The sequence below is a fragment of the Triturus cristatus genome, chromosome 5_2 (assembly GCF_964204655.1).
Source record: "Triturus cristatus chromosome 5_2, aTriCri1.1, whole genome shotgun sequence".
Taxonomy (NCBI): domain Eukaryota; kingdom Metazoa; phylum Chordata; class Amphibia; order Caudata; family Salamandridae; genus Triturus; species Triturus cristatus.
In genome coordinates, this window is record NC_140588.1 from 576,309,474 (window position 1) to 576,337,418 (window position 27,945).

A 27,945-nucleotide genomic window follows, 5' to 3' on the forward strand; every position below is an offset into this window, starting at 1 on the left:
AGCTGGTACACCTTCTCACACCTACCTCGTTATTCAGCTTGCTGGAAGAATACATTGCGAATGACCGATTCAAGAGTGCAAGGGAGAAGAGTGCTCCAAAGTAGATGTATACATCGCAGCCGGGTTTTCCAGCAATTTACCTTTCTGATGAGCTGGTACTGCACTTTACGCCCACATAGAGCACCTGACTGGGTGGGGGACTGCGTGCGCATGAAGGTGGCTGAGGGCAATGGGAGCAAAGCAACCTGGGACACAGGGGACCCAGCCCCTTTCCTCTGCTTTCGTCTATAGGTCAGGGTGCCTTTTTAAGGACCTTCGATTAAAAAAAGCTGAGCTGCGTGGACAAATTACGCACGTCTACGAGGGATCTTCCCTGACCGGGAATCGAACCCGGGCCGCGGCGGTGAAAGCGCCGAATCCTAGCCACTAGACCACCAGGGAGGAGATGCTCTTGTGAGCCTGCCTTGCTCACTTCCTTATTGTGACTAAGCTAACTCCACTGTATAGATTGCCCATAAAGTACGAGTGGGGAAAAGTTAGGTGTCACACAGTGTGTTTGTCATAAGCAATTACCTTTATCCTCCTGCAAAAGCCTTTTTACTCTGCAATCACCTCTTGCTGGACAGCCTGCGCTGGAGCAGCCAGCATGAAAAGGGAGCTGAGTAAGGCAGGGCCTAGGGTCTCACCAGGGTGGCCGAGTGGTTAAGGCGTTGGACTTAAGATCCAATGGACAGTTGTCCGCATGGGTTCGAGCCCCATCCCTGGTATGGGTTTTCAGCGGGTGTGTAGGAACTTGCAGATGCTTTTTTAAAGCATTTTCCTCTGCCCTCCTCACCCTCCCAGTGCCCTTCCTTAACAGTCCCAATTCACGTCTCAGCTGTGGGGTCTGCTGCTACTCTGCACTTAGCATGGATGCTTCCCAAAGCAATGCAGTGCCACCTACGCAGAGCCCCTGCTTAGAGAAATACACCTCCTATGTCTTTTCCCACTGAAGGGAGCAGGAGGAAGTACTTGCTTCCTGGGGAACATGGGCCTGCCAGTGGAATTTGTTAACCCGCCTCTTGCGGATTTCTCCCCTTTCTTTGATTTACACCTGCAGGCTCTCCCTTGCCATCGGAGCAGGATCTGCTGATGCAGGCCCGGCTGGATCAAATGTGCAAAGGCTTGTCCCCAGGCCTCGGGAAAAAATTGAGCAGAGATTCCCGCCTCCGCCTCCGCCTCCTCTTGCCTTCCGAACGGGCTTCCAAACGGGCAATGCCCTGACGGGTCCCCCACGCCCCATCCTGCCCATGCCCACACCCCTGTATATGAGGGTGACCCATGTCCCTCACCCTCCATGCTCGAACGGAAGACACGTGTGTCCTGAGGGGAGCGCCAGACAGGCATTTCTCCGGCCAGGCAGACCCCTGCAGCACCCGTTAAGCTCCAAAGCCTGTACATTCCCAAGATGCCACTGGTCACTATGCAAATCAGACAGCCCTGGCCACACCCTTTCCGCCGCTGGGCTCTGCTGCTTTCGGTACGTGCAGCTCAGCTTTCTATTACCCTGAACCAGACTTCCGTTTCAGCAAAAAGGTGGGTTGCAGTGCGTCCGGGATGCCATTTGGAGATAAAGCCTGCGGCCCTGTCAAAGATGACTTCCTGCCGCACACCATGTGGTCAGAAGCCTACGAAAAGAAGCGCACCTCGGAATACAGAATCTCACTTCCTCAAGAGCCTTGCACAAGAGATTTTCCTCCCGCCGAGGAAAGCAACTCAAAGGGAACCTTGCGAAAATCAAATTAGGAGCCAGATTGCGGGATGCTAGGCAAACTGTTTGTCAGAAAAGCAAATTCATTTTGAGAAGCCCTGACCTGCGGGAAGGAAAAGCATTCAAGGGCAGAAGAAGGACTGTTCCCTGACCGGGAATCGAACCCAGGCCGCGGTGGTGAGAGCGCCGAATCCTAACCACTAGACCACCAGGGAACCCACAGCCATACTGCAAAAGTTCCTACACTGCTCTCCTAGTGACAAAGCTCATGGGGGCTGAAAGCATATTTTATTCTACAGCGAATATGAATCAGAACTTGAAAAAACACTCATGATTCCACCAGACTGTTTGTCACTTCCAAGCACAGGCCATCCCCTCCCCCGTGCTACTGAACCGACGAATTCCTGTACAATCGGGATCCCCGGGAAATCACAAGAGGGACACCTAGTGGCCGCTGATAGCTCAAAGACAGCTGGTACACCTTCTCACACCTACCTCGTTATTCAGCTTGCTGGAAGAATACATTGCGAATGACCGATTCAAGAGTGCAAGGGAGAAGAGTGCTCCAAAGTAGATGTATACATCGCAGCCGGGTTTTCCAGCAATTTACCTTTCTGATGAGCTGGTACTGCACTTTACGCCCACATAGAGCACCTGACTGGGTGGGGGACTGCGTGCGCATGAAGGTGGCTGAGGGCAATGGGAGCAAAGCAACCTGGGACACAGGGGACCCAGCCCCTTTCCTCTGCTTTCGTCTATAGGTCGGGGTGCCTTTTTAAGGACCTTCGATTAAAAAAAGCTGAGCTGCGTGGACAAATTACGCACGTCTACGTCTTAGAGAGATCTTCCCTGACCGGGAATCGAACCCGGGCCGCGGCGGTGAAAGCGCCAAATCCTAGCCACTAGACCACCAGGGAGGAGATGCTCTTGTGAGCCTGCCTTGCTCACTTCCTTATTGTGACTAAGCTAACTCCACTGTATAGATTGCCCATAAAGTACGAGTGGGGAAAAGTTAGGTGTCACACAGTGTGTTTGTCATAAGCAATTACCTTTATCCTCCTGCAAAAGCCTTTTTACTCTGCAATCACCTCTTGCTGGACAGCCTGCGGTGGAGCAGCCAGCATGAAAAGGGAGCTGAGTAAGGCAGGGCCTAGGGTCTCACCAGGGTGGCCGAGTGGTTAAGGCGTTGGACTTAAGATCCAATGGACAGTTGTCCGCATGGGTTCGAGCCCCATCCCTGGTATGGGTTTTCAGCGGGTGTGTAGGAACTTGCAGATGCTTTTGTAAAGCATTTTCCTCTGCCCTCCTCACCCTCCCAGTGCCCTTCCTTAACAGTCCCAATTCACGTCTCAGCTGTGGGTTCTGCTGCTACTCTGCACTTAGCATGGATGCTTCCCAAAGCAATGCAGTGCCACCTACGCAGAGCCCCTGCTTAGAGAAATACACCTCCTATGTCTTTTCCCACTGAAGGGAGCAGGAGGAAGTACTTGCTTCCTGGGGAACATGGGCCTGCCACTGGAATTTGTTAACCCGCCTCTTGCGGATTTCTCCCCTTTCTTTGATTTACACCTGCAGGCTCTCCCTTGCCATCGGAGCAGGATCTGCTGATGCAGGCCCGGCAGGATCAAATGTGCAAAGGCTTGTCCCCAGGCCTCGGGAAAAAATTGAGCAGAGATTCCCACCTCCGCCTCCTCTTGCCTTCCGAACGGGCTTCCAAACGGGCAATGCCCTGACGGGTCCCCCACGCCCCATCCTGCCCATGCCCACACCCCTGTATATGAGGGTGACCCATGTCCCTCACCCTCCATGCTCGAACGGAAGACACGTGTGTCCTGAGGGGAGCGCCAGACAGGCATTTCTCCGGCCAGGCAGACCCCTGCAGCACCCGTTAGGCTCCAAAGCCTGTACATTCCCAAGATGCCACTGGTCACTATGCAAATCAGACAGCCCTGGCCACACCCTCTCCGCCGCTGGGCTCTGCTGCTTTCGGTACGTGCAGCTCAGCTTTTTCTTACCCTGAACCAGACTTCCATTTCAGCAAAAAGGTGGGTTGCAGTGGGTCCGGGATGCCATTTGGAGACAAAGCCTGCGGCCCTGTCAAAGATGACTTCCTGCCGCACACCATGTGGTCAGAAGCCTACGAAAAGAAGCGCACCTCGGAATACAGAATCTCACTTCCTCAAGAGCCTTGCACAAGAGATTTTCCTCCCGCCGAGGAAAGCAACTCAAAGGGAACCTTGCGAAAATCAAATTAGGAGCCAGATTGCGGGATGCTAGGCAAACTGTTTGTCAGAAAAGCAAATTCATTTTGAGAAGCCCTGACCTGCGGGAAGGAAAAGCATTCAAGGGCAGAAGAAGGACTGTTCCCTGACCGGGAATCGAACCCGGGCCGCGGCGGTGAGAGCGCAGAATCCTAACCACTAGACCACCAGGGAACCCACAGCCATACAGCAAAAGTTCCTACACTGCTCTCCTAGTGACAAAGCTCATGGGGGCTGAAAGCATATTTTATTCTACAGCGAATATGAATCAGAACTTGAAAAAACACTCATGATTCCACCAGACTGTTTGTCACTTCCAAGCACAGGCCATCCCCTCCCCCGTGCTACTGAACCGACGAATTCCTGTACAATCGGGATCCCCGGGAAATCACAAGAGGGACACCTAGTGGCCGCTGATAGCTCAAAGACAGCTGGTACACCTTCTCACACCTACCTCGTTATTCAGCTTGCTGGAAGAATACATTGCGAATGACCGATTCAAGAGTGCAAGGGAGAAGAGTGCTCCAAAGTAGATGTATACATCGCAGCCGGGTTTTCCAGCAATTTACCTTTCTGATGAGCTGGTACTGCACTTTACGCCCACATAGAGCACCTGACTGGGTGGGGGACTGCGTGCGCATGAAGGTGGCTGAGGGCAATGGGAGCAAAGCAACCTGGGACACAGGGGACCCAGCCCCTTTCCTCTGCTTTCGTCTATAGGTCAGGGTGCCTTTTTAAGGACGTTCGATTAAAAAAAGCTGAGCTGCGTGGACAAATTACGCACGTCTACGAGGGATCTTCCCTGACCGGGAATCGAACCCGGGCCGCGGCGGTGAAAGCGCCGAATCCTAGCCACTAGACCACCAGGGAGGAGATGCTCTTGTGAGCCTGCCTTGCTCACTTCCTTATTGTGACTAAGCTAACTCCACTGTATAGATTGCCCATAAAGTACGAGTGGGGAAAAGTTAGGTGTCACACAGTGTGTTTGTCATAAGCAATTACCTTTATCCTCCTGCAAAAGCCTTTTTACTCTGCAATCACCTCTTGCTGGACAGCCTGCGCTGGAGCAGCCAGCATGAAAAGGGAGCTGAGTAAGGCAGGGCCTAGGGTCTCACCAGGGTGGCCGAGTGGTTAAGGCGTTGGACTTAAGATCCAATGGACAGTTGTCCGCATGGGTTCGAGCCCCATCCCTGGTATGGGTTTTCAGCGGGTGTGTAGGAACTTGCAGATGCTTTTTTAAAGCATTTTCCTCTGCCCTCCTCACCCTCCCAGTGCCCTTCCTTAACAGTCCCAATTCACGTCTCAGCTGTGGGGTCTGCTGCTACTCTGCACTTAGCATGGATGCTTCCCAAAGCAATGCAGTGCCACCTACGCAGAGCCCCTGCTTAGAGAAATACACCTCCTATGTCTTTTCCCACTGAAGGGAGCAGGAGGAAGTACTTGCTTCCTGGGGAACATGGGCCTGCCAGTGGAATTTGTTAACCCGCCTCTTGCGGATTTCTCCCCTTTCTTTGATTTACACCTGCAGGCTCTCCCTTGCCATCGGAGCAGGATCTGCTGATGCAGGCCCGGCTGGATCAAATGTGCAAAGGCTTGTCCCCAGGCCTCGGGAAAAAATTGAGCAGAGATTCCCGCCTCCGCCTCCGCCTCCTCTTGCCTTCCGAACGGGCTTCCAAACGGGCAATGCCCTGACGGGTCCCCCACGCCCCATCCTGCCCATGCCCACACCCCTGTATATGAGGGTGACCCATGTCCCTCACCCTCCATGCTCGAACGGAAGACACGTGTGTCCTGAGGGGAGCGCCAGACAGGCATTTCTCCGGCCAGGCAGACCCCTGCAGCACCCGTTAGGCTCCAAAGCCTGTACATTCCCAAGATGCCACTGGTCACTATGCAAATCAGACAGCCCTGGCCACACCCTCTCCGCCGCTGGGCTCTGCTGCTTTCGGTACGTGCAGCTCAGCTTTTTCTTACCCTGAACCAGACTTCCGTTTCAGCAAAAAGGTGGGTTGCAGTGGGTCCGGGATGCCATTTGGAGACAAAGCCTGCGGCCCTGTCAAAGATGACTTCCTGCCGCACACCATGTGGTCAGAAGCCTACGAAAAGAAGCGCACCTCGGAATACAGAATCTCACTTCCTCAAGAGCCTTGCACAAGAGATTTTCCTCCCGCCGAGGAAAGCAACTCAAAGGGAACCTTGCGAAAATCAAATTAGGAGCCAGATTGCGGGATGCTAGGCAAACTGTTTGTCAGAAAAGCAAATTCATTTTGAGAAGCCCTGACCTGCGGGAAGGAAAAGCATTCAAGGGCAGAAGAAGGACTGTTCCCTGACCGGGAATCGAACCCGGGCCGCGGCGGTGAGAGCGCCGAATCCTAACCACTAGACCACCAGGGAACCCACAGCCATACAGCAAAAGTTCCTACACTGCTCTCCTAGTGACAAAGCTCATGGGGGCTGAAAGCATATTTTATTCTACAGCGAATATGAATCAGAACTTGAAAAAACACTCATGATTCCACCAGACTGTTTGTCACTTCCAAGCACAGGCCATCCCCTCCCCCGTGCTACTGAACCGACGAATTCCTGTACAATCGGGATCCCCGGGAAATCACAAGAGGGACACCTAGTGGCCGCTGATAGCTCAAAGACAGCTGGTACACCTTCTCACACCTACCTCGTTATTCAGCTTGCTGGAAGAATACATTGCGAATGACCGATTCAAGAGTGCAAGGGAGAAGAGTGCTCCAAAGTAGATGTATACATCGCAGCCGGGTTTTCCAGCAATTTACCTTTCTGATGAGCTGGTACTGCACTTTACGCCCACATAGAGCACCTGACTGGGTGGGGGACTGCGTGCGCATGAAGGTGGCTGAGGGCAATGGGAGCAAAGCAACCTGGGACACAGGGGACCCAGCCCCTTTCCTCTGCTTTCGTCTATAGGTCGGGGTGCCTTTTTAAGGACCTTCGATTAAAAAAAGCTGAGCTGCGTGGACAAATTACGCACGTCTACGTCTTAGAGGGATCTTCCCTGACCGGGAATCGAACCCGGGCCGCGGCGGTGAAAGCGCCGAATCCTAGCCACTAGACCACCAGGGAGGAGATGCTCTTGTGAGCCTGCCTTGCTCACTTCCTTATTGTGACTAAGCTAACTCCACTGTATAGATTGCCCATAAAGTACGAGTGGGGAAAAGTTAGGTGTCACACAGTGTGTTTGTCATAAGCAATTACTTTTATCCTCCTGCAAAAGCCTTTTTACTCTGCAATCACCTCTTGCTGGACAGCCTGCGCTGGAGCAGCCAGCATGAAAAGGGAGCTGAGTAAGGCAGGGCCTAGGGTCTCACCAGGGTGGCCGAGTGGTTAAGGCGTTGGACTTAAGATCCAATGGACAGTTGTCCGCATGGGTTCGAGCCCCATCCCTGGTATGGGTTTTCAGCGGGTGTGTAGGAACTTGCAGATGCTTTTTTAAAGCATTTTCCTCTGCCCTCCTCACCCTCCCAGTGCCCTTCCTTAACAGTCCCAATTCACGTCTCAGCTGTGGGGTCTGCTGCTACTCTGCACTTAGCATGGATGCTTCCCAAAGCAATGCAGTGCCACCTACGCAGAGCCCCTGCTTAGAGCAATACACCTCCTATGTCTTTTCCCACTGAAGGGAGCAGGAGGAAGTACTTGCTTCCTGGGGAACATGGGCCTGCCACTGGAATTTGTTAACCCGCCTCTTGCGGATTTCTCCCCTTTCTTTGATTTACACCTGCAGGCTCTCCCTTGCCATCGGAGCAGGATCTGCTGATGCAGGCCCGGCTGGATCAAATGTGCAAAGGCCTGTCCCCAGGCCTCGGGAAAAAATTGAGCAGAGATTCCCACCTCCGCCTCCTCTTGCCTTCCGAACGGGCTTCCAAACGGGCAATGCCCTGACGGGTCCCCCACGCCCCATCCTGCCCATGCCCACACCCCTGTATATGAGGGTGACCCATGTCCCTCACCCTCCATGCTCGAACGGAAGACACGTGTGTCCTGAGGGGAGCGCCAGACAGGCATTTCTCCGGCCAGGCAGACCCCTGCAGCACCCGTTAGGCTCCAAAGCCTGTACATTCCCAAGATGCCACTGGTCACTATGCAAATCAGACAGCCCTGGCCACACCCTCTCCGCCGCTGGGCTCTGCTGCTTTCGGTACGTGCAGCTCAGCTTTTTCTTACCCTGAACCAGACTTCCGTTTCAGCAAAAAGGTGGGTTGCAGTGGGTCCGGGATGCCATTTGGAGACAAAGCCTGCGGCCCTGTCAAAGATGACTTCCTGCCGCACACCATGTGGTCAGAAGCCTACGAAAAGAAGCGCACCTCGGAATACAGAATCTCACTTCCTCAAGAGCCTTGCACAAGAGATTTTCCTCCCGCCGAGGAAAGCAACTCAAAGGGAACCTTGCGAAAATCAAATTAGGAGCCAGATTGCGGGATGCTAGGCAAACTGTTTGTCAGAAAAGCAAATTCATTTTGAGAAGCCCTGACCTGCGGGAAGGAAAAGCATTCAAGGGCAGAAGAAGGACTGTTCCCTGACCGGGAATCGAATCCGGGCCGCGGCGGTGAGAGCGCCGAATCCTAACCACTAGACCACCAGGGAACCCACAGCCATACAGCAAAAGTTCCTACACTGCTCTCCTAGTGACAAAGCTCATGGGGGCTGAAAGCATATTTTATTCTACAGCGAATATGAATCAGAACTTGAAAAAACACTCATGATTCCACCAGACTGTTTGTCACTTCCAAGCACAGGCCATCCCCTCCCCCGTGCTACTGAACCGACGAATTCCTGTACAATCGGGATCCCCGGGAAATCACAAGAGGGACACCTAGTGGCCGCTGATAGCTCAAAGACAGCTGGTACACCTTCTCACACCTACCTCGTTATTCAGCTTGCTGGAAGAATACATTGCGAATGACCGATTCAAGAGTGCAAGGGAGAAGAGTGCTCCAAAGTAGATGTATACATCGCAGCCGGGTTTTCCAGCAATTTACCTTTCTGATGAGCTGGTACTGCACTTTACGCCCACATAGAGCACCTGACTGGGTGGGGGACTGCGTGCGCATGAAGGTGGCTGAGGGCAATGGGAGCAAAGCAACCTGGGACACAGGGGACCCAGCCCCTTTCCTCTGCTTTCGTCTATAGGTCAGGGTGCCTTTTTAAGGACCTTCGATTAAAAAAAGCTGAGCTGCGTGGACAAATTACGCACGTCTACGAGGGATCTTCCCTGACCGGGAATCGAACCCGGGCCGCGGCGGTGAAAGCGCCGAATCCTAGCCACTAGACCACCAGGGAGGAGATGCTCTTGTGAGCCTGCCTTGCTCACTTCCTTATTGTGACTAAGCTAACTCCACTGTATAGATTGCCCATAAAGTACGAGTGGGGAAAAGTTAGGTGTCACACAGTGTGTTTGTCATAAGCAATTACCTTTATCCTCCTGCAAAAGCCTTTTTACTCTGCAATCACCTCTTGCTGGACAGCCTGCGCTGGAGCAGCCAGCATGAAAAGGGAGCTGAGTAAGGCAGGGCCTAGGGTCTCACCATGGTGGCCGAGTGGTTAAGGCGTTGGACTTAAGATCCAATGGACAGTTGTCCGCATGGGTTCGAGCCCCATCCCTGGTATGGGTTTTCAGCGGGTGTGTAGGAACTTGCAGATGCTTTTTTAAAGCATTTTCCTCTGCCCTCCTCACCCTCCCAGTGCCCTTCCTTAACAGTCCCAATTCACGTCTCAGCTGTGGGGTCTGCTGCTACTCTGCACTTAGCATGGATGCTTCCCAAAGCAATGCAGTGCCACCTACGCAGAGCCCCTGCTTAGAGAAATACACCTCCTATGTCTTTTCCCACTGAAGGGAGCAGGAGGAAGTACTTGCTTCCTGGGGAACATGGGCCTGCCAGTGGAATTTGTTAACCCGCCTCTTGCGGATTTCTCCCCTTTCTTTGATTTACACCTGCAGGCTCTCCCTTGCCATCGGAGCAGGATCTGCTGATGCAGGCCCGGCTGGATCAAATGTGCAAAGGCTTGTCCCCAGGCCTCGGGAAAAAATTGAGCAGAGATTCCCGCCTCCGCCTCCGCCTCCTCTTGCCTTCCGAACGGGCTTCCAAACGGGCAATGCCCTGACGGGTCCCCCACGCCCCATCCTGCCCATGCCCACACCCCTGTATATGAGGGTGACCCATGTCCCTCACCCTCCATGCTCGAACGGAAGACACGTGTGTCCTGAGGGGAGCGCCAGACAGGCATTTCTCCGGCCAGGCAGACCCCTGCAGCACCCGTTAGGCTCCAAAGCCTGTACATTCCCAAGATGCCACTGGTCACTATGCAAATCAGACAGCCCTGGCCACACCCTCTCCGCCGCTGGGCTCTGCTGCTTTCGGTACGTGCAGCTCAGCTTTTTCTTACCCTGAACCAGACTTCCGTTTCAGCAAAAAGGTGGGTTGCAGTGGGTCCGGGATGCCATTTGGAGACAAAGCCTGCGGCCCTGTCAAAGATGACTTCCTGCCGCACACCATGTGGTCAGAAGCCTACGAAAAGAAGCGCACCTCGGAATACAGAATCTCACTTCCTCAAGAGCCTTGCACAAGAGATTTTCCTCCCGCCGAGGAAAGCAACTCAAAGGGAACCTTGCGAAAATCAAATTAGGAGCCAGATTGCGGGATGCTAGGCAAACTGTTTGTCAGAAAAGCAAATTCATTTTGAGAAGCCCTGACCTGCGGGAAGGAAAAGCATTCAAGGGCAGAAGAAGGACTGTTCCCTGACCGGGAATCGAACCCGGGCCGCGGCGGTGAGAGCGCCGAATCCTAACCACTAGACCACCAGGGAACCCACAGCCATACAGCAAAAGTTCCTACACTGCTCTCCTAGTGACAAAGCTCATGGGGGCTGAAAGCATATTTTATTCTACAGCGAATATGAATCAGAACTTGAAAAAACACTCATGATTCCACCAGACTGTTTGTCACTTCCAAGCACAGGCCATCCCCTCCCCCGTGCTACTGAACCGACGAATTCCTGTACAATCGGGATCCCCGGGAAATCACAAGAGGGACACCTAGTGGCCGCTGATAGCTCAAAGACAGCTGGTACACCTTCTCACACCTACCTCGTTATTCAGCTTGCTGGAAGAATACATTGCGAATGACCGATTCAAGAGTGCAAGGGAGAAGAGTGCTCCAAAGTAGATGTATACATCGCAGCCGGGTTTTCCAGCAATTTACCTTTCTGATGAGCTGGTACTGCACTTTACGCCCACATAGAGCACCTGACTGGGTGGGGGACTGCGTGCGCATGAAGGTGGCTGAGGGCAATGGGAGCAAAGCAACCTGGGACACAGGGGACCCAGCCCCTTTCCTCTGCTTTCGTCTATAGGTCGGGGTGCCTTTTTAAGGACCTTCGATTAAAAAAAGCTGAGCTGCGTGGACAAATTACGCACGTCTACGTCTTAGAGGGATCTTCCCTGACCGGGAATCGAACCCGGGCCGCGGCGGTGAAAGCGCCGAATCCTAGCCACTAGACCACCAGGGAGGAGATGCTCTTGTGAGCCTGCCTTGCTCACTTCCTTATTGTGACTAAGCTAACTCCACTGTATAGATTGCCCATAAAGTACGAGTGGGGAAAAGTTAGGTGTCACACAGTGTGTTTGTCATAAGCAATTACTTTTATCCTCCTGCAAAAGCCTTTTTACTCTGCAATCACCTCTTGCTGGACAGCCTGCGCTGGAGCAGCCAGCATGAAAAGGGAGCTGAGTAAGGCAGGGCCTAGGGTCTCACCAGGGTGGCCGAGTGGTTAAGGCGTTGGACTTAAGATCCAATGGACAGTTGTCCGCATGGGTTCGAGCCCCATCCCTGGTATGGGTTTTCAGCGGGTGTGTAGGAACTTGCAGATGCTTTTTTAAAGCATTTTCCTCTGCCCTCCTCACCCTCCCAGTGCCCTTCCTTAACAGTCCCAATTCACGTCTCAGCTGTGGGGTCTGCTGCTACTCTGCACTTAGCATGGATGCTTCCCAAAGCAATGCAGTGCCACCTACGCAGAGCCCCTGCTTAGAGCAATACACCTCCTATGTCTTTTCCCACTGAAGGGAGCAGGAGGAAGTACTTGCTTCCTGGGGAACATGGGCCTGCCACTGGAATTTGTTAACCCGCCTCTTGCGGATTTCTCCCCTTTCTTTGATTTACACCTGCAGGCTCTCCCTTGCCATCGGAGCAGGATCTGCTGATGCAGGCCCGGCAGGATCAAATGTGCAAAGGCTTGTCCCCAGGCCTCGGGAAAAAATTGAGCAGAGATTCCCGCCTCCGCCTCCGCCTCCGCCTCCTCTTGCCTTCCGAACGGGCTTCCAAACGGGCAATGCCCTGACGGGTCCCCCACGCCCCATCCTGCCCATGCCCACACCCCTGTATATGAGGGTGACCCATGTCCCTCACCCTCCATGCTCGAACGGAAGACACGTGTGTCCTGAGGGGAGCGCCAGACAGGCATTTCTCCGGCCAGGCAGACCCCTGCAGCACCCGTTAGGCTCCAAAGCCTGTACATTCCCAAGATGCCACTGGTCACTATGCAAATCAGACAGCCCTGGCCACACCCTCTCCGCCGCTGGGCTCTGCTGCTTTCGGTACGTGCAGCTCAGCTTTTTCTTACCCTGAACCAGACTTCCGTTTCAGCAAAAAGGTGGGTTGCAGTGGGTCCGGGATGCCATTTGGAGACAAAGCCTGCGGCCCTGTCAAAGATGACTTCCTGCCGCACACCATGTGGTCAGAAGCCTACGAAAAGAAGCGCACCTCGGAATACAGAATCTCACTTCCTCAAGAGCCTTGCACAAGAGATTTTCCTCCCGCCGAGGAAAGCAACTCAAAGGGAACCTTGCGAAAATCAAATTAGGAGCCAGATTGCGGGATGCTAGGCAAACTGTTTGTCAGAAAAGCAAATTCATTTTGAGAAGCCCTGACCTGCGGGAAGGAAAAGCATTCAAGGGCAGAAGAAGGACTGTTCCCTGACCGGGAATCGAACCCGGGCCGCGGCGGTGAGAGCGCCGAATCCTAACCACTAGACCACCAGGGAACCCACAGCCATACAGCAAAAGTTCCTACACTGCTCTCCTAGTGACAAAGCTCATGGGGGCTGAAAGCATATTTTATTCTACAGCGAATATGAATCAGAACTTGAAAAAACACTCATGATTCCACCAGACTGTTTGTCACTTCCAAGCACAGGCCATCCCCTCCCCCGTGCTACTGAACCGACGAATTCCTGTACAATCGGGATCCCCGGGAAATCACAAGAGGGACACCTAGTGGCCGCTGATAGCTCAAAGACAGCTGGTACACCTTCTCACACCTACCTCGTTATTCAGCTTGCTGGAAGAATACATTGCGAATGACCGATTCAAGAGTGCAAGGGAGAAGAGTGCTCCAAAGTAGATGTATACATCGCAGCCGGGTTTTCCAGCAATTTACCTTTCTGATGAGCTGGTACTGCACTTTACGCCCACATAGAGCACCTGACTGGGTGGGGGACTGCGTGCGCATGAAGGTGGCTGAGGGCAATGGGAGCAAAGCAACCTGGGACACAGGGGACCCAGCCCCTTTCCTCTGCTTTCGTCTATAGGTCGGGGTGCCTTTTTAAGGACCTTCGATTAAAAAAAGCTGAGCTGCGTGGACAAATTACGCACGTCTACGTCTTAGAGGGATCTTCCCTGACCGGGAATCGAACCCGGGCCGCGGCGGTGAAAGCGCCGAATCCTAGCCACTAGACCACCAGGGAGGAGATGCTCTTGTGAGCCTGCCTTGCTCACTTCCTTATTGTGACTAAGCTAACTCCACTGTATAGATTGCCCATAAAGTACGAGTGGGGAAAAGTTAGGTGTCACACAGTGTGTTTGTCATAAGCAATTACTTTTATCCTCCTGCAAAAGCCTTTTTACTCTGCAATCACCTCTTGCTGGACAGCCTGCGCTGGAGCAGCCAGCATGAAAAGGGAGCTGAGTAAGGCAGGGCCTAGGGTCTCACCAGGGTGGCCGAGTGGTTAAGGCGTTGGACTTAAGATCCAATGGACAGTTGTCCGCATGGGTTCGAGCCCCATCCCTGGTATGGGTTTTCAGCGGGTGTGTAGGAACTTGCAGATGCTTTTTTAAAGCATTTTCCTCTGCCCTCCTCACCCTCCCAGTGCCCTTCCTTAACAGTCCCAATTCACGTCTCAGCTGTGGGGTCTGCTGCTACTCTGCACTTAGCATGGATGCTTCCCAAAGCAATGCAGTGCCACCTACGCAGAGCCCCTGCTTAGAGCAATACACCTCCTATGTCTTTTCCCACTGAAGGGAGCAGGAGGAAGTACTTGCTTCCTGGGGAACATGGGCCTGCCACTGGAATTTGTTAACCCGCCTCTTGCGGATTTCTCCCCTTTCTTTGATTTACACCTGCAGGCTCTCCCTTGCCATCGGAGCAGGATCTGCTGATGCAGGCCCGGCTGGATCAAATGTGCAAAGGCCTGTCCCCAGGCCTCGGGAAAAAATTGAGCAGAGATTCCCACCTCCGCCTCCTCTTGCCTTCCGAACGGGCTTCCAAACGGGCAATGCCCTGACGGGTCCCCCACGCCCCATCCTGCCCATGCCCACACCCCTGTATATGAGGGTGACCCATGTCCCTCACCCTCCATGCTCGAACGGAAGACACGTGTGTCCTGAGGGGAGCGCCAGACAGGCATTTCTCCGGCCAGGCAGACCCCTGCAGCACCCGTTAGGCTCCAAAGCCTGTACATTCCCAAGATGCCACTGGTCACTATGCAAATCAGACAGCCCTGGCCACACCCTCTCCGCCGCTGGGCTCTGCTGCTTTCGGTACGTGCAGCTCAGCTTTTTCTTACCCTGAACCAGACTTCCGTTTCAGCAAAAAGGTGGGTTGCAGTGGGTCCGGGATGCCATTTGGAGACAAAGCCTGCGGCCCTGTCAAAGATGACTTCCTGCCGCACACCATGTGGTCAGAAGCCTACGAAAAGAAGCGCACCTCGGAATACAGAATCTCACTTCCTCAAGAGCCTTGCACAAGAGATTTTCCTCCCGCCGAGGAAAGCAACTCAAAGGGAACCTTGCGAAAATCAAATTAGGAGCCAGATTGCGGGATGCTAGGCAAACTGTTTGTCAGAAAAGCAAATTCATTTTGAGAAGCCCTGACCTGCGGGAAGGAAAAGCATTCAAGGGCAGAAGAAGGACTGTTCCCTGACCGGGAATCGAACCCGGGCCGCGGCGGTGAGAGCGCCGAATCCTAACCACTAGACCACCAGGGAACCCACAGCCATACAGCAAAAGTTCCTACACTGCTCTCCTAGTGACAAAGCTCATGGGGGCTGAAAGCATATTTTATTCTACAGCGAATATGAATCAGAACTTGAAAAAACACTCATGATTCCACCAGACTGTTTGTCACTTCCAAGCACAGGCCATCCCCTCCCCCGTGCTACTGAACGACGAATTCCTGTACAATCGGGATCCCCGGGAAATCACAAGAGGGACACCTAGTGGCCGCTGATAGCTCAAAGACTGCTGGTACACCTTCTCACACCTACCTCGTTATTCAGCTTGCTGGAAGAATACATTGCGAATGACCGATTCAAGAGTGCAAGGGAGAAGAGTGCTCCAAAGTAGATGTATACATCGCAGCCGGGTTTTCCAGCAATTTACCTTTCTGATGAGCTGGTACTGCACTTTACGCCCACATAGAGCACCTGACTGGGTGGGGGACTGCGTGCGCATGAAGGTGGCTGAGGGCAATGGGAGCAAAGCAACCTGGGACACAGGGGACCCAGCCCCTTTCCTCTGCTTTCGTCTATAGGTCAGGGTGCCTTTTTAAGGACCTTCGATTAAAAAAAGCTGAGCTGCGTGGACAAATTACGCACGTCTACGAGGGATCTTCCCTGACCGGGAATCGAACCCGGGCCGCGGCGGTGAAAGCGCCGAATCCTAGCCACTAGACCACCAGGGAGGAGATGCTCTTGTGAGCCTGCCTTGCTCACTTCCTTATTGTGACTAAGCTAACTCCACTGTATAGATTGCCCATAAAGTACGAGTGGGGAAAAGTTAGGTGTCACACAGTGTGTTTGTCATAAGCAATTACCTTTATCCTCCTGCAAAAGCCTTTTTACTCTGCAATCACCTCTTGCTGGACAGCCTGCGCTGGAGCAGCCAGCATGAAAAGGGAGCTGAGTAAGGCAGGGCCTAGGGTCTCACCAGGGTGGCCGAGTGGTTAAGGCGTTGGACTTAAGATCCAATGGACAGTTGTCCGCATGGGTTCGAGCCCCATCCCTGGTATGGGTTTTCAGCGGGTGTGTAGGAACTTGCAGATGCTTTTTTAAAGCATTTTCCTCTGCCCTCCTCACCCTCCCAGTGCCCTTCCTTAACAGTCCCAATTCACGTCTCAGCTGTGGGGTCTGCTGCTACTCTGCACTTAGCATGGATGCTTCCCAAAGCAATGCAGTGCCACCTACGCAGAGCCCCTGCTTAGAGAAATACACCTCCTATGTCTTTTCCCACTGAAGGGAGCAGGAGGAAGTACTTGCTTCCTGGGGAACATGGGCCTGCCAGTGGAATTTGTTAACCCGCCTCTTGCGGATTTCTCCCCTTTCTTTGATTTACACCTGCAGGCTCTCCCTTGCCATCGGAGCAGGATCTGCTGATGCAGGCCCGGCTGGATCAAATGTGCAAAGGCTTGTCCCCAGGCCTCGGGAAAAAATTGAGCAGAGATTCCCGCCTCCGCCTCCGCCTCCTCTTGCCTTCCGAACGGGCTTCCAAACGGGCAATGCCCTGACGGGTCCCCCACGCCCCATCCTGCCCATGCCCACACCCCTGTATATGAGGGTGACCCATGTCCCTCACCCTCCATGCTCGAACGGAAGACACGTGTGTCCTGAGGGGAGCGCCAGACAGGCATTTCTCCGGCCAGGCAGACCCCTGCAGCACCCGTTAAGCTCCAAAGCCTGTACATTCCCAAGATGCCACTGGTCACTATGCAAATCAGACAGCCCTGGCCACACCCTCTCCGCCGCTGGGCTCTGCTGCTTTCGGTACGTGCAGCTCAGCTTTCTATTACCCTGAACCAGACTTCCGTTTCAGCAAAAAGGTGGGTTGCAGTGCGTCCGGGATGCCATTTGGAGATAAAGCCTGCGGCCCTGTCAAAGATGACTTCCTGCCGCACACCATGTGGTCAGAAGCCTACGAAAAGAAGCGCACCTCGGAATACAGAATCTCACTTCCTCAAGAGCCTTGCACAAGAGATTTTCCTCCCGCCGAGGAAAGCAACTCAAAGGGAACCTTGCGAAAATCAAATTAGGAGCCAGATTGCGGGATGCTAGGCAAACTGTTTGTCAGAAAAGCAAATTCATTTTGAGAAGCCCTGACCTGCGGGAAGGAAAAGCATTCAAGGGCAGAAGAAGGACTGTTCCCTGACCGGGAATCGAACCCAGGCCGCGGTGGTGAGAGCGCCGAATCCTAACCACTAGACCACCAGGGAACCCACAGCCATACTGCAAAAGTTCCTACACTGCTCTCCTAGTGACAAAGCTCATGGGGGCTGAAAGCATATTTTATTCTACAGCGAATATGAATCAGAACTTGAAAAAACACTCATGATTCCACCAGACTGTTTGTCACTTCCAAGCACAGGCCATCCCCTCCCCCGTGCTACTGAACCGACGAATTCCTGTACAATCGGGATCCCCGGGAAATCACAAGAGGGACACCTAGTGGCCGCTGATAGCTCAAAGACAGCTGGTACACCTTCTCACACCTACCTCGTTATTCAGCTTGCTGGAAGAATACATTGCGAATGACCGATTCAAGAGTGCAAGGGAGAAGAGTGCTCCAAAGTAGATGTATACATCGCAGCCGGGTTTTCCAGCAATTTACCTTTCTGATGAGCTGGTACTGCACTTTACGCCCACATAGAGCACCTGACTGGGTGGGGGACTGCGTGCGCATGAAGGTGGCTGAGGGGAATGGGAGCAAAGCAACCTGGGACACAGGGGACCCAGCCCCTTTCCTCTGCTTTCGTCTATAGGTCGGGGTGCCTTTTTAAGGACCTTCGATTAAAAAAAGCTGAGCTGCGTGGACAAATTACGCACGTCTACGTCTTAGAGAGATCTTCCCTGACCGGGAATCGAACCCGGGCCGCAGCGGTGAAAGCGCCAAATCCTAGCCACTAGACCACCAGGGAGGAGATGCTCTTGTGAGCCTGCCTTGCTCACTTCCTTATTGTGACTAAGCTAACTCCACTGTATAGATTGCCCATAAAGTACGAGTGGGGAAAAGTTAGGTGTCACACAGTGTGTTTGTCATAAGCAATTACCTTTATCCTCCTGCAAAAGCCTTTTTACTCTGCAATCACCTCTTGCTGGACAGCCTGCGCTGGAGCAGCCAGCATGAAAAGGGAGCTGAGTAAGGCAGGGCCTAGGGTCTCACCAGGGTGGCCGAGTGGTTAAGGCGTTGGACTTAAGATCCAATGGACAGTTGTCCGCATGGGTTCGAGCCCCATCCCTGGTATGGGTTTTCAGCGGGTGTGTAGGAACTTGCAGATGCTTTTGTAAAGCATTTTCCTCTGCCCTCCTCACCCTCCCAGTGCCCTTCCTTAACAGTCCCAATTCACGTCTCAGCTGTGGGGTCTGCTGCTACTCTGCACTTAGCATGGATGCTTCCCAAAGCAATGCAGTGCCACCTACGCAGAGCCCCTGCTTAGAGAAATACACCTCCTATGTCTTTTCCCACTGAAGGGAGCAGGAGGAAGTACTTGCTTCCTGGGGAACATGGGCCTGCCACTGGAATTTGTTAACCCGCCTCTTGCGGATTTCTCCCCTTTCTTTGATTTACACCTGCAGGCTCTCCCTTGCCATCGGAGCAGGATCTGCTGATGCAGGCCCGGCAGGATCAAATGTGCAAAGGCTTGTCCCCAGGCCTCGGGAAAAAATTGAGCAGAGATTCCCACCTCCGCCTCCTCTTGCCTTCCGAACGGGCTTCCAAACGGGCAATGCCCTGACGGGTCCCCCACGCCCCATCCTGCCCATGCCCACACCCCTGTATATGAGGGTGACCCATGTCCCTCACCCTCCATGCTCGAACGGAAGACACGTGTGTCCTGAGGGGAGCGCCAGACAGGCATTTCTCCGGCCAGGCAGACCCCTGCAGCACCCGTTAGGCTCCAAAGCCTGTACATTCCCAAGATGCCACTGGTCACTATGCAAATCAGACAGCCCTGGCCACACCCTCTCCGCCGCTGGGCTCTGCTGCTTTCGGTACGTGCAGCTCAGCTTTTTCTTACCCTGAACCAGACTTCCATTTCAGCAAAAAGGTGGGTTGCAGTGGGTCCGGGATGCCATTTGGAGACAAAGCCTGCGGCCCTGTCAAAGATGACTTCCTGCCGCACACCATGTGGTCAGAAGCCTACGAAAAGAAGCGCACCTCGGAATACAGAATCTCACTTCCTCAAGAGCCTTGCACAAGAGATTTTCCTCCCGCCGAGGAAAGCAACTCAAAGGGAACCTTGCGAAAATCAAATTAGGAGCCAGATTGCGGGATGCTAGGCAAACTGTTTGTCAGAAAAGCAAATTCATTTTGAGAAGCCCTGACCTGCGGGAAGGAAAAGCATTCAAGGGCAGAAGAAGGACTGTTCCCTGACCGGGAATCGAACCCGGGCCGCGGCGGTGAGAGCGCAGAATCCTAACCACTAGACCACCAGGGAACCCACAGCCATACAGCAAAAGTTCCTACACTGCTCTCCTAGTGACAAAGCTCATGGGGGCTGAAAGCATATTTTATTCTACAGCGAATATGAATCAGAACTTGAAAAAACACTCATGATTCCACCAGACTGTTTGTCACTTCCAAGCACAGGCCATCCCCTCCCCCGTGCTACTGAACCGACGAATTCCTGTACAATCGGGATCCCCGGGAAATCACAAGAGGGACACCTAGTGGCCGCTGATAGCTCAAAGACAGCTGGTACACCTTCTCACACCTACCTCGTTATTCAGCTTGCTGGAAGAATACATTGCGAATGACCGATTCAAGAGTGCAAGGGAGAAGAGTGCTCCAAAGTAGATGTATACATCGCAGCCGGGTTTTCCAGCAATTTACCTTTCTGATGAGCTGGTACTGCACTTTACGCCCACATAGAGCACCTGACTGGGTGGGGGACTGCGTGCGCATGAAGGTGGCTGAGGGCAATGGGAGCAAAGCAACCTGGGACACAGGGGACCCAGCCCCTTTCCTCTGCTTTCGTCTATAGGTCAGGGTGCCTTTTTAAGGACGTTCGATTAAAAAAAGCTGAGCTGCGTGGACAAATTACGCACGTCTACGAGGGATCTTCCCTGACCGGGAATCGAACCCGGGCCGCGGCGGTGAAAGCGCCGAATCCTAGCCACTAGACCACCAGGGAGGAGATGGTCTTGTGAGCCTGCCTTGCTCACTTCCTTATTGTGACTAAGCTAACTCCACTGTATAGATTGCCCATAAAGTACGAGTGGGGAAAAGTTAGGTGTCACACAGTGTGTTTGTCATAAGCAATTACCTTTATCCTCCTGCAAAAGCCTTTTTACTCTGCAATCACCTCTTGCTGGACAGCCTGCGCTGGAGCAGCCAGCATGAAAAGGGAGCTGAGTAAGGCAGGGCCTAGGGTCTCACCAGGGTGGCCGAGTGGTTAAGGCGTTGGACTTAAGATCCAATGGACAGTTGTCCGCATGGGTTCGAGCCCCATCCCTGGTATGGGTTTTCAGCGGGTGTGTAGGAACTTGCAGATGCTTTTTTAAAGCATTTTCCTCTGCCCTCCTCACCCTCCCAGTGCCCTTCCTTAACAGTCCCAATTCACGTCTCAGCTGTGGGGTCTGCTGCTACTCTGCACTTAGCATGGATGCTTCCCAAAGCAATGCAGTGCCACCTACGCAGAGCCCCTGCTTAGAGAAATACACCTCCTATGTCTTTTCCCACTGAAGGGAGCAGGAGGAAGTACTTGCTTCCTGGGGAACATGGGCCTGCCAGTGGAATTTGTTAACCCGCCTCTTGCGGATTTCTCCCCTTTCTTTGATTTACACCTGCAGGCTCTCCCTTGCCATCGGAGCAGGATCTGCTGATGCAGGCCCGGCTGGATCAAATGTGCAAAGGCTTGTCCCCAGGCCTCGGGAAAAAATTGAGCAGAGATTCCCGCCTCCGCCTCCGCCTCCTCTTGCCTTCCGAACGGGCTTCCAAACGGGCAATGCCCTGACGGGTCCCCCACGCCCCATCCTGCCCATGCCCACACCCCTGTATATGAGGGTGACCCATGTCCCTCACCCTCCATGCTCGAACGGAAGACACGTGTGTCCTGAGGGGAGCGCCAGACAGGCATTTCTCCGGCCAGGCAGACCCCTGCAGCACCCGTTAGGCTCCAAAGCCTGTACATTCCCAAGATGCCACTGGTCACTATGCAAATCAGACAGCCCTGGCCACACCCTCTCCGCCGCTGGGCTCTGCTGCTTTCGGTACGTGCAGCTCAGCTTTTTCTTACCCTGAACCAGACTTCCGTTTCAGCAAAAAGGTGGGTTGCAGTGGGTCCGGGATGCCATTTGGAGACAAAGCCTGCGGCCCTGTCAAAGATGACTTCCTGCCGCACACCATGTGGTCAGAAGCCTACGAAAAGAAGCGCACCTCGGAATACAGAATCTCACTTCCTCAAGAGCCTTGCACAAGAGATTTTCCTCCCGCCGAGGAAAGCAACTCAAAGGGAACCTTGCGAAAATCAAATTAGGAGCCAGATTGCGGGATGCTAGGCAAACTGTTTGTCAGAAAAGCAAATTCATTTTGAGAAGCCCTGACCTGCGGGAAGGAAAAGCATTCAAGGGCAGAAGAAGGACTGTTCCCTGACCGGGAATCGAACCCGGGCCGCGGCGGTGAGAGCGCCGAATCCTAACCACTAGACCACCAGGGAACCCACAGCCATACAGCAAAAGTTCCTACACTGCTCTCCTAGTGACAAAGCTCATGGGGGCTGAAAGCATATTTTATTCTACAGCGAATATGAATCAGAACTTGAAAAAACACTCATGATTCCACCAGACTGTTTGTCACTTCCAAGCACAGGCCATCCCCTCCCCCGTGCTACTGAACCGACGAATTCCTGTACAATCGGGATCCCCGGGAAATCACAAGAGGGACACCTAGTGGCCGCTGATAGCTCAAAGACAGCTGGTACACCTTCTCACACCTACCTCGTTATTCAGCTTGCTGGAAGAATACATTGCGAATGACCGATTCAAGAGTGCAAGGGAGAAGAGTGCTCCAAAGTAGATGTATACATCGCAGCCGGGTTTTCCAGCAATTTACCTTTCTGATGAGCTGGTACTGCACTTTACGCCCACATAGAGCACCTGACTGGGTGGGGGACTGCGTGCGCATGAAGGTGGCTGAGGGCAATGGGAGCAAAGCAACCTGGGACACAGGGGACCCAGCCCCTTTCCTCTGCTTTCGTCTATAGGTCGGGGTGCCTTTTTAAGGACCTTCGATTAAAAAAAGCTGAGCTGCGTGGACAAATTACGCACGTCTACGTCTTAGAGGGATCTTCCCTGACCAGGAATCGAACCCGGGCCGCGGCGGTGAAAGCGCCGAATCCTAGCCACTAGACCACCAGGGAGGAGATGCTCTTGTGAGCCTGCCTTGCTCACTTCCTTATTGTGACTAAGCTAACTCCACTGTATAGATTGCCCATAAAGTACGAGTGGGGAAAAGTTAGGTGTCACACAGTGTGTTTCTCATAAGCAATTACTTTTATCCTCCTGCAAAAGCCTTTTTACTCTGCAATCACCTCTTGCTGGACAGCCTGCGCTGGAGCAGCCAGCATGAAAAGGGAGCTGAGTAAGGCAGGGCCTAGGGTCTCACCAGGGTGGCCGAGTGGTTAAGGCGTTGGACTTAAGATCCAATGGACAGTTGTCCGCATGGGTTCGAGCCCCATCCCTGGTATGGGTTTTCAGCGGGTGTGTAGGAACTTGCAGATGCTTTTTTAAAGCATTTTCCTCTGCCCTCCTCACCCTCCCAGTGCCCTTCCTTAACAGTCCCAATTCACGTCTCAGCTGTGGGGTCTGCTGCTACTCTGCACTTAGCATGGATGCTTCCCAAAGCAATGCAGTGCCACCTACGCAGAGCCCCTGCTTAGAGAAATACACCTCCTATGTCTTTTCCCACTGAAGGGAGCAGGAGGAAGTACTTGCTTCCTGGGGAACATGGGCCTGCCACTGGAATTTGTTAACCCGCCTCTTGCGGATTTCTCCCCTTTCTTTGATTTACACCTGCAGGCTCTCCCTTGCCATCGGAGCAGGATCTGCTGATGCAGGCCCGGCTGGATCAAATGTGCAAAGGCTTGTCCCCAGGCCTCGGGAAAAAATTGAGCAGAGATTCCCGCCTCCGCCTCCGCCTCCTCTTGCCTTCCGAACGGGCTTCCAAACGGGCAATGCCCTGACGGGTCCCCCACGCCCCATCCTGCCCATGCCCACACCCCTGTATATGAGGGTGACCCATGTCCCTCACCCTCCATGCTCGAACGGAAGACACGTGTGTCCTGAGGGGAGCGCCAGACAGGCATTTCTCCGGCCAGGCAGACCCCTGCAGCACCCGTTAGGCTCCAAAGCCTGTACATTCCCAAGATGCCACTGGTCACTATGCAAATCAGACAGCCCTGGCCACACCCTCTCCGCCGCTGGGCTCTGCTGCTTTCGGTACGTGCAGCTCAGCTTTTTCTTACCCTGAACCAGACTTCCGTTTCAGCAAAAAGGTGGGTTGCAGTGGGTCCGGGATGCCATTTGGAGACAAAGCCTGCGGCCCTGTCAAAGATGACTTCCTGCCGCACACCATGTGGTCAGAAGCCTACGAAAAGAAGCGCACCTCGGAATACAGAATCTCACTTCCTCAAGAGCCTTGCACAAGAGATTTTCCTCCCGCCGAGGAAAGCAACTCAAAGGGAACCTTGCGAAAATCAAATTAGGAGCCAGATTGCGGGATGCTAGGCAAACTGTTTGTCAGAAAAGCAAATTCATTTTGAGAAGCCCTGACCTGCGGGAAGGAAAAGCATTCAAGGGCAGAAGAAGGACTGTTCCCTGACCGGGAATCGAACCCGGGCCGCGGCGGTGAGAGCGCCGAATCCTAACCACTAGACCACCAGGGAACCCACAGCCATACAGCAAAAGTTCCTACACTGCTCTCCTAGTGACAAAGCTCATGGGGGCTGAAAGCATATTTTATTCTACAGCGAATATGAATCAGAACTTGAAAAAACACTCATGATTCCACCAGACTGTTTGTCACTTCCAAGCACAGGCCATCCCCTCCCCCGTGCTACTGAACCGACGAATTCCTGTACAATCGGGATCCCCGGGAAATCACAAGAGGGACACCTAGTGGCCGCTGATAGCTCAAAGACAGCTGGTACACCTTCTCACACCTACCTCGTTATTCAGCTTGCTGGAAGAATACATTGCGAATGACCGATTCAAGAGTGCAAGGGAGAAGAGTGCTCCAAAGTAGATGTATACATCGCAGCCGGGTTTTCCAGCAATTTACCTTTCTGATGAGCTGGTACTGCACTTTACGCCCACATAGAGCACCTGACTGGGTGGGGGACTGCGTGCGCATGAAGGTGGCTGAGGGCAATGGGAGCAAAGCAACCTGGGACACAGGGGACCCAGCCCCTTTCCTCTGCTTTCGTCTATAGGTCGGGGTGCCTTTTTAAGGACCTTCGATTAAAAAAAGCTGAGCTGCGTGGACAAATTACGCACGTCTACGTCTTAGAGGGATCTTCCCTGACCGGGAATCGAACCCGGGCCGCGGCGGTGAAAGCGCCGAATCCTAGCCACTAGACCACCAGGGAGGAGATGCTCTTGTGAGCCTGCCTTGCTCACTTCCTTATTGTGACTAAGCTAACTCCACTGTATAGATTGCCCATAAAGTACGAGTGGGGAAAAGTTAGGTGTCACACAGTGTGTTTGTCATAAGCAATTACTTTTATCCTCCTGCAAAAGCCTTTTTACTCTGCAATCACCTCTTGCTGGACAGCCTGCGCTGGAGCAGCCAGCATGAAAAGGGAGCTGAGTAAGGCAGGGCCTAGGGTCTCACCAGGGTGGCCGAGTGGTTAAGGCGTTGGACTTAAGATCCAATGGACAGTTGTCCGCATGGGTTCGAGCCCCATCCCTGGTATGGGTTTTCAGCGGGTGTGTAGGAACTTGCAGATGCTTTTTTAAAGCATTTTCCTCTGCCCTCCTCACCCTCCCAGTGCCCTTCCTTAACAGTCCCAATTCACGTCTCAGCTGTGGGGTCTGCTGCTACTCTGCACTTAGCATGGATGCTTCCCAAAGCAATGCAGTGCCACCTACGCAGAGCCCCTGCTTAGAGAAATACACCTCCTATGTCTTTTCCCACTGAAGGGAGCAGGAGGAAGTACTTGCTTCCTGGGGAACATGGGCCTGCCACTGGAATTTGTTAACCCGCCTCTTGCGGATTTCTCCCCTTTCTTTGATTTACACCTGCAGGCTCTCCCTTGCCATCGGAGCAGGATCTGCTGATGCAGGCCCGGCTGGATCAAATGTGCAAAGGCTTGTCCCCAGGCCTCGGGAAAAAATTGAGCAGAGATTCCCGCCTCCGCCTCCGCCTCCTCTTGCCTTCCGAACGGGCTTCCAAACGGGCAATGCCCTGACGGGTCCCCCACGCCCCATCCTGCCCATGCCCACACCCCTGTATATGAGGGTGACCCATGTCCCTCACCCTCCATGCTCGAACGGAAGACACGTGTGTCCTGAGGGGAGCGCCAGACAGGCATTTCTCCGGCCAGGCAGACCCCTGCAGCACCCGTTAGGCTCCAAAGCCTGTACATTCCCAAGATGCCACTGGTCACTATGCAAATCAGACAGCCCTGGCCACACCCTCTCCGCCGCTGGGCTCTGCTGCTTTCGGTACGTGCAGCTCAGCTTTTTCTTACCCTGAACCAGACTTCCGTTTCAGCAAAAAGGTGGGTTGCAGTGGGTCCGGGATGCCATTTGGAGACAAAGCCTGCGGCCCTGTCAAAGATGACTTCCTGCCGCACACCATGTGGTCAGAAGCCTACGAAAAGAAGCGCACCTCGGAATACAGAATCTCACTTCCTCAAGAGCCTTGCACAAGAGATTTTCCTCCCGCCGAGGAAAGCAACTCAAAGGGAACCTTGCGAAAATCAAATTAGGAGCCAGATTGCGGGATGCTAGGCAAACTGTTTGTCAGAAAAGCAAATTCATTTTGAGAAGCCCTGACCTGCGGGAAGGAAAAGCATTCAAGGGCAGAAGAAGGACTGTTCCCTGACCGGGAATCGAACCCGGGCCGCGGCGGTGAGAGCGCAGAATCCTAACCACTAGACCACCAGGGAACCCAGAGCCATACAGCAAAAGTTCCTACACTGCTCTCCTAGTGACAAAGCTCATGGGGGCTGAAAGCATATTTTATTCTACAGCGAATATGAATCAGAACTTGAAAAAACACTCATGATTCCACCAGACTGTTTGTCACTTCCAAGCACAGGCCATCCCCTCCCCCGTGCTACTGAACCGACGAATTCCTGTACAATCGGGATCCCCGGGAAATCACAAGAGGGACACCTAGTGGCCGCTGATAGCTCAAAGACAGCTGGTACACCTTCTCACACCTACCTCGTTATTCAGCTTGCTGGAAGAATACATTGCGAATGACCGATTCAAGAGTGCAAGGGAGAAGAGTGCTCCAAAGTAGATGTATACATCGCAGCCGGGTTTTCCAGCAATTTACCTTTCTGATGAGCTGGTACTGCACTTTACGCCCACATAGAGCACCTGACTGGGTGGGGGACTGCGTGCGCATGAAGGTGGCTGAGGGCAATGGGAGCAAAGCAACCTGGGACACAGGGGACCCAGCCCCTTTCCTCTGCTTTCGTCTATAGGTCGGGGTGCCTTTTTAAGGACCTTCGATTAAAAAAAGCTGAGCTGCGTGGACAAATTACGCACGTCTACGTCTTAGAGGGATCTTCCCTGACCAGGAATCGAACCCGGGCCGCGGCGGTGAAAGCGCCGAATCCTAGCCACTAGACCACCAGGGAGGAGATGCTCTTGTGAGCCTGCCTTGCTCACTTCCTTATTGTGACTAAGCTAACTCCACTGTATAGATTGCCCATAAAGTACGAGTGGGGAAAAGTTAGGTGTCACACAGTGTGTTTGTCATAAGCAATTACCTTTATCCTCCTGCAAAAGCCTTTTTACTCTGCAATCACCTCTTGCTGGACAGCCTGCGCTGGAGCAGCCAGCATGAAAAGGGAGCTGAGTAAGGCAGGGCCTAGGGTCTCACCAGGGTGGCCGAGTGGTTAAGGCGTTGGACTTAAGATCCAATGGACAGTTGTCCGCATGGGTTCGAGCCCCATCCCTGGTATGGGTTTTCAGCGGGTGTGTAGGAACTTGCAGATGCTTTTTTAAAGCATTTTCCTCTGCCCTCCTCACCCTCCCAGTGCCCTTCCTTAACAGTCCCAATTCACGTCTCAGCTGTTGGGTCTGCTGCTACTCTGCACTTAGCATGGATGCTTCCCAAAGCAATGCAGTGCCACCTACGCAGAGCCCCTGCTTAGAGAAATACACCTCCTATGTCTTTTCCCACTGAAGGGAGCAGGAGGAAGTACTTGCTTCCTGGGGAACATGGGCCTGCCACTGGAATTTGTTAACCCGCCTCTTGCGGATTTCTCCCCTTTCTTTGATTTACACCTGCAGGCTCTCCCTTGCCATCGGAGCAGGATCTGCTGATGCAGGCCCGGCTGGATCAAATGTGCAAAGGCTTGTCCCCAGGCCTCGGGAAAAAATTGAGCAGAGATTCCCGCCTCCGCCTCCTCTTGCCTTCCAAACGGGCTTCCAAACGGGCAATGCCCTGACGGGTCCCCCACGCCCCAT

At 53.4% G+C, this 27,945-nt stretch overlaps 18 non-coding genes across 18 annotated transcripts; 12 read left to right on the plus strand and 6 right to left on the minus strand.

Moving 5' to 3' along the window:
* The first annotated feature begins 684 nt into the window (after positions 1-684).
* On the plus strand, positions 685-767 carry TRNAL-UAA (transfer RNA leucine (anticodon UAA)). The gene has a single exon. It is a non-coding gene; the product is annotated as a tRNA-Leu (tRNA).
* Positions 768-2,910: 2,143 nt separating this feature from the next.
* On the plus strand, positions 2,911-2,993 carry TRNAL-UAA (transfer RNA leucine (anticodon UAA)). The gene has a single exon. It is a non-coding gene; the product is annotated as a tRNA-Leu (tRNA).
* Positions 2,994-5,124: 2,131 nt separating this feature from the next.
* TRNAL-UAA (transfer RNA leucine (anticodon UAA)) lies at positions 5,125-5,207 on the plus strand. The gene has a single exon. It is a non-coding gene; the product is annotated as a tRNA-Leu (tRNA).
* A 1,126-nt stretch (positions 5,208-6,333) lies between these two features.
* On the minus strand, positions 6,334-6,405 carry TRNAE-CUC (transfer RNA glutamic acid (anticodon CUC)). Its single transcript has one exon. It is a non-coding gene; the product is annotated as a tRNA-Glu (tRNA).
* A 945-nt stretch (positions 6,406-7,350) lies between these two features.
* On the plus strand, positions 7,351-7,433 carry TRNAL-UAA (transfer RNA leucine (anticodon UAA)). Its single transcript has one exon. It is a non-coding gene; the product is annotated as a tRNA-Leu (tRNA).
* Positions 7,434-10,773: 3,340 nt separating this feature from the next.
* Positions 10,774-10,845, minus strand: TRNAE-CUC (transfer RNA glutamic acid (anticodon CUC)). Its single transcript has one exon. It is a non-coding gene; the product is annotated as a tRNA-Glu (tRNA).
* Positions 10,846-11,790: 945 nt separating this feature from the next.
* Positions 11,791-11,873, plus strand: TRNAL-UAA (transfer RNA leucine (anticodon UAA)). Its single transcript has one exon. It is a non-coding gene; the product is annotated as a tRNA-Leu (tRNA).
* Positions 11,874-13,005: 1,132 nt separating this feature from the next.
* TRNAE-CUC (transfer RNA glutamic acid (anticodon CUC)) lies at positions 13,006-13,077 on the minus strand. The gene has a single exon. It is a non-coding gene; the product is annotated as a tRNA-Glu (tRNA).
* Positions 13,078-14,022: 945 nt separating this feature from the next.
* Positions 14,023-14,105, plus strand: TRNAL-UAA (transfer RNA leucine (anticodon UAA)). Its single transcript has one exon. It is a non-coding gene; the product is annotated as a tRNA-Leu (tRNA).
* A 1,120-nt stretch (positions 14,106-15,225) lies between these two features.
* On the minus strand, positions 15,226-15,297 carry TRNAE-CUC (transfer RNA glutamic acid (anticodon CUC)). Its single transcript has one exon. It is a non-coding gene; the product is annotated as a tRNA-Glu (tRNA).
* Positions 15,298-16,235: 938 nt separating this feature from the next.
* TRNAL-UAA (transfer RNA leucine (anticodon UAA)) lies at positions 16,236-16,318 on the plus strand. Its single transcript has one exon. It is a non-coding gene; the product is annotated as a tRNA-Leu (tRNA).
* Positions 16,319-18,461: 2,143 nt separating this feature from the next.
* On the plus strand, positions 18,462-18,544 carry TRNAL-UAA (transfer RNA leucine (anticodon UAA)). Its single transcript has one exon. It is a non-coding gene; the product is annotated as a tRNA-Leu (tRNA).
* Positions 18,545-20,675: 2,131 nt separating this feature from the next.
* TRNAL-UAA (transfer RNA leucine (anticodon UAA)) lies at positions 20,676-20,758 on the plus strand. Its single transcript has one exon. It is a non-coding gene; the product is annotated as a tRNA-Leu (tRNA).
* Positions 20,759-21,884: 1,126 nt separating this feature from the next.
* TRNAE-CUC (transfer RNA glutamic acid (anticodon CUC)) lies at positions 21,885-21,956 on the minus strand. The gene has a single exon. It is a non-coding gene; the product is annotated as a tRNA-Glu (tRNA).
* Positions 21,957-22,901: 945 nt separating this feature from the next.
* On the plus strand, positions 22,902-22,984 carry TRNAL-UAA (transfer RNA leucine (anticodon UAA)). The gene has a single exon. It is a non-coding gene; the product is annotated as a tRNA-Leu (tRNA).
* A 1,126-nt stretch (positions 22,985-24,110) lies between these two features.
* Positions 24,111-24,182, minus strand: TRNAE-CUC (transfer RNA glutamic acid (anticodon CUC)). The gene has a single exon. It is a non-coding gene; the product is annotated as a tRNA-Glu (tRNA).
* Positions 24,183-25,127: 945 nt separating this feature from the next.
* On the plus strand, positions 25,128-25,210 carry TRNAL-UAA (transfer RNA leucine (anticodon UAA)). The gene has a single exon. It is a non-coding gene; the product is annotated as a tRNA-Leu (tRNA).
* A 2,143-nt stretch (positions 25,211-27,353) lies between these two features.
* On the plus strand, positions 27,354-27,436 carry TRNAL-UAA (transfer RNA leucine (anticodon UAA)). Its single transcript has one exon. It is a non-coding gene; the product is annotated as a tRNA-Leu (tRNA).
* The last annotated feature ends 509 nt before the right edge of the window (positions 27,437-27,945 follow it).